At 53.9% G+C, this 5,000-nt stretch overlaps 1 non-coding gene across 1 annotated transcript in view; it reads left to right on the forward strand.

Annotated features, from left to right (window-relative positions):
• Positions 1–3,752: 3,752 nt before the first annotated feature.
• LOC124772174 overlaps positions 3,753–5,000 on the forward strand; it is a 1,909-nt gene continuing 661 nt past the window's right edge. The window contains exon 1 of the ribosomal RNA XR_007013842.1: positions 3,753–5,000. This exon is cut by the window's right edge and continues 661 nt beyond it. This is a non-coding gene — a ribosomal RNA (small subunit ribosomal RNA).

Consider the following 5,000-nt stretch of genomic DNA (forward strand, 5'->3'; position numbering starts at 1 on the left):
TGCATCCTGACGTGACAAATCTCATCATGTCACAAGCATTCACTTACTATAATCACTATCAACGAACCTGCCGCCCCGCCCCCCCCCCCCCCCCACACCTTTCCTTACAACAACGTGTAACCTAACCTAACCCATGTTGTACCTTAACCTAACCCATGTTGTACCTTAACCTAACCCATGTTGTGCCTTAACCTAACCCATGTTGTGCCTTAACCTAACCCATGTTGTCCCCTAACCTAACCCAAGTTGTCCCCTAACCTAACCCATGTTGTCCCTTAACCTAACCCATGTTGTGCCTTAACCTAACCCATGTTGTGCCTTAACCTAACCCATGTTGTCCCCTAACCTAACCCATGTTGTCCCCTAACCTAACCCATGTTGTGCCTTAACCTAACCCATGTTGTCCCCTAACCTAACCCATGTTGTGCCTTAACCTAACCCATGTTGTCCCCTAACCTAACCCATGTTGTCCCCTAACCTAACCCATGTTGTCCCCTAACCTAACCCATGTTGTGCCTTAACCTAACCCATGTTGTGCCTTAACCTAACCCATGTTGTCCCCTAACCTAACCCAAGTTGTCCCCTAACCTAACCCATGTTGTCCCCTAACCTAACCCATGTTGTGCCTTAACCTAACCCATGTTGTGCCTTAACCTAACCCATGTTGTGCCTTAACCTAACCCATGTTGTCCCCTAACCTAACCCATGTTGTCCCCTAACCTAACCCATGTTGTGCCTTAACCTAACCCATGTTGTCCCCTAACCTAACCCATGTTGTGCCTTAACCTAACCCATGTTGTCCCCTAACCTAACCCATGTTGTCCCCTAACCTAACCCATGTTGTCCCCTAACCTAACCCATGTTGTGCCTTAACCTAACCCATGTTGTGCCTTAACCTAACCCATGTTGTCCCCTAACCTAACCCATGTTGTCCCCTAACCTAACCCATGTTGTCCCCTAACCTAACCCATGTTGTCCCCTAACCTAACCCATGTTGTCCCCTAACCTAACCCATGTTGTCCCCTAACCTAACCCATGTTGTCCCCTAACCTAACCCATGTTGTCCCCTAACCTAACCCATGTTGTCCCCTAACCTAACCCATGTTGTCCCCTAACCTAACCCATGTTGTGCCCTAACCTAACCCATGTTGTGCCCTAACCTAACCCATGTTGTGCCCTAACCTAACCCATGTTGTGCCTTAACCTAACCCATGTTGTCCCCTAACCTAACCCATGTTGTCCCCTAACCTAACCCATGTTGTCCCCTAACCTAACCCATGTTGTCCCCTAACCTAACCCATGTTGTGCCTTAACCTAACCCATGTTGTCCCCTAACCTAACCCATGTTGTCCCCTAACCTAACCCATGTTGTCCCCTAACCTAACCCATGTTGTCCCCTAACCTAACCCATGTTGTCCCCTAACCTAACCCATGTTGTCCCCTAACCTAACCCATGTTGTCCCCTAACCTAACCCATGTTGTGCCCTAACCTAACCCATGTTGTCCCCTAACCTAACCCATGTTGTGCCTTAACCTAACCCATGTTGTGCCTTAACCTAACCCATGTTGTCCCCTAACCTAACCCATGTTGTCCCCTAACCTAACCCATGTTGTGCCTTAACCTAACCCATGTTGTGCCGTAACCTAACCCATGTTGTGCCTTAACCTAACCCATGTTGTGCCTTAACCTAACCCATGTTGTGCCTTAACCTAACCCATGTTGTGCCTTAACCTAACCCATGTTGTGCCTTAACCTAACCCACGTTGTCCCCTAACGTAACCCACGTTGTCCCCTAACGTAACCCACGTTGTCCCCTAACGTAACCCACGTTGTCCCCTAACGTAACCCACGTTGTCCCCTAACGTAACCCACGTTGTCCCCTAACGTAACCCACGTTGTCCCCTAACGTAACCCACGTTGTCGCCTATCGTAACCCACGTTGTCGCCTAAACCTGCTCTGTAATTGTTATACGACTCGTTCAATTAGTGTAGTGTTGCCCACCCGCAACCCTCGCAATATAGTTCGCTACTCGCACTGCCCGCTCCCCTGTGTATCGCTTCATGTTAAACACCTTGCAAGTCTTGCTGACTTTCCACATGCTCCTGCTGTACACTGTAATGTGGATGGCAGCAGGGCGTACATGCCGCCCCCCCCCCCCCACCTCTCCCCACGTCCCCACCTTGCCCCCTGCCTTCGCAAGGTGGTTGGTGACAAGTTTGCATGTTCAATGCCCTTCGCATGCGACGTACGCAGGCTACGTTGTGGTGCGGCCTGTGTCAACTGTCCGCTGATGTCGTACGCGTGAACCACAATCTGTACTGCACATTCGTCCTTATGTACTGAATGATACATCGTGGCACATGTGTGACCGTACAACGACTGCGCCCAAAAACGGCGGACCATACAGTGCAAATATTGTGCACGCATCTACGTGTCGTCTCCCTATGAGAGCTGGATTGCAGTGTGGTACGCCATAGAGACGTGTGGGAGGAACGGACGCCGTGGATGGCGATCAGCATGAGCTGTCTGTTGATGTATTCGGACCTAGTCGTCTCTCCTCACACACCGTGATGGCATGGTGCAGCGCGTTCCATATCTGCGACATGCTACAGAAGCCGGTTGACAGTCGTTCGAGCAATGGACATCGCATACGTACGGGGGCCACCTTCCACGTATTGTCTAGGCGTGCACATTTTGTTGCGTGTATGTGGGCAGACGTAGTGTGGCGTGACACCTGACACAGGCATGCAATAATGGTTGAAGTTGCAAATGGCGATGGACGCCTACGTTTTCTGGTGAAGTTACGCAAATGAAGAAATGGTAACCCGTTGTGGTGCGGTTGTTCTCGCTAGGGGTGAATCGGTGATGGCGACGATAGGTTGAGGTACTAACCGGTTGTTCCAGCGATACCCACCATGCCGACGAAACTGAACGGCATCTGGGTGTGAAGCGATACGCGGCGGTGGCTGGGTGGGACCGTCCCCGGCCGGTGAGGGGGCGCCTCCCGGCGTGCTGGCCGCGCGGTGCGTGGGCGCACGCGCTACAGCCGGCTGGTGGGGGCGGCCAGTGGCAGGCGCGCCGGCCGACGGACGCGGCAGGCGTCGCAGCTGCGCGCCGGCGCACCCTGCGCGCGGCGCCGTGCGGCCAAAGTAGGTCCTCGCGGGCCCGGTGCGAAGCGCGGTGGACATCTGCAGTGTGCTGGTCCGATTGAGGACTGTGTGCGTTGAGGATGCGCCGCCGCCCGGCGCTCGGCGCCGCGACGCCGTCTGCTGCTCGGTCGCCCCAGCGGTTCTCGCTGGTGGTTTGTATCGCAGCTGTGCGGATGTGTTGGCGTGTGCGCTGTGCTGGGAGAGTTCGCTTCGGCACCCAAGTGGGGCTTTTGTCCTTCTGTGGCGCTGGCGTTGGAGCTGCCGGTCACCGTAGGTGGCGCGTGTTGTCTCCCGCCGGCAATGCCACGACAGCACGCTCCCGGGCCTCTGTCGGCAGCGGCAAGCTCAGTTGGGAGCACGGGTGGTCGCACCGAAAGCGTCTACTCGCCTAACTCCGGGCGATTGCGCCTCTCTCGAACCCGACCAAGTACTTGGGACGGCGCTGCGCGCCGCCGGGACCTGAGAGGGTTTCGAGGTGTATTGTGCAGGGGAGCTCAGCCTCCTCCTGTTTGCAGAATGATTGAGCGGACGCTTGCGTGTTCGCGCGGGCCCCCGGGACACACTCCCGGGCGGCCGGCTGCTCAGCTCTAGTTGACGCAGCTCCCTGGTTGATCCTGCCAGTAGTCATATGCTTGTCTCAAAGATTAAGCCATGCATGTCTCAGTACAAGCCGCATTAAGGTGAAACCGCGAATGGCTCATTAAATCAGTTATGGTTCCTTAGATCGTACCCACGTTACTTGGATAACTGTGGTAATTCTAGAGCTAATACATGCAAACAGAGTCCCGACCAGAGATGGAAGGGACGCTTTTATTAGATCAAAACCAATCGGTCGGCTCGTCCGGTCCGTTTGCCTTGGTGACTCTGAATAACTTTGGGCTGATCGCACGGTCCTCGTACCGGCGACGCATCTTTCAAATGTCTGCCTTATCAACTGTCGATGGTAGGTTCTGCGCCTACCATGGTTGTAACGGGTAACGGGGAATCAGGGTTCGATTCCGGAGAGGGAGCCTGAGAAACGGCTACCACATCCAAGGAAGGCAGCAGGCGCGCAAATTACCCACTCCCGGCACGGGGAGGTAGTGACGAAAAATAACGATACGGGACTCATCCGAGGCCCCGTAATCGGAATGAGTACACTTTAAATCCTTTAACGAGTATCTATTGGAGGGCAAGTCTGGTGCCAGCAGCCGCGGTAATTCCAGCTCCAATAGCGTATATTAAAGTTGTTGCGGTTAAAAAGCTCGTAGTTGGATTTGTGTCCCACGCTGTTGGTTCACCGCCCGTCGGTGTTTAACTGGCATGTATCGTGGGACGTCCTGCCGGTGGGGCGAGCCGAAGGCGTGCGACCGCCCCGTGCGTGCTCGTGCGTCCCGAGGCGGACCCCGTTGAAATCCTACCAGGGTGCTCTTTATTGAGTGTCTCGGTGGGCCGGCACGTTTACTTTGAACAAATTAGAGTGCTTAAAGCAGGCAAGCCCGCCTGAATACTGTGTGCATGGAATAATGGAATAGGACCTCGGTTCTATTTTGTTGGTTTTCGGAACCCGAGGTAATGATTAATAGGGACAGGCGGGGGCATTCGTATTGCGACGTTAGAGGTGAAATTCTTGGATCGTCGCAAGACGAACAGAAGCGAAAGCATTTGCCAAGTATGTTTTCATTAATCAAGAACGAAAGTTAGAGGTTCGAAGGCGATCAGATACCGCCCTAGTTCTAACCATAAACGATGCCAGCCAGCGATCCGCCGCAGTTCCTCCGATGACTCGGCGGGCAGCCTCCGGGAAACCAAAGCTTTTGGGTTCCGGGGGAAGTATGGTTGCAAAGCTGAAACTTAAAGGAATTGACGG

The sequence above is a fragment of the Schistocerca piceifrons genome, unplaced genomic scaffold (assembly GCF_021461385.2).
Source record: "Schistocerca piceifrons isolate TAMUIC-IGC-003096 unplaced genomic scaffold, iqSchPice1.1 HiC_scaffold_936, whole genome shotgun sequence".
NCBI classification, from domain to species: Eukaryota; Metazoa; Arthropoda; class Insecta; order Orthoptera; family Acrididae; genus Schistocerca; species Schistocerca piceifrons.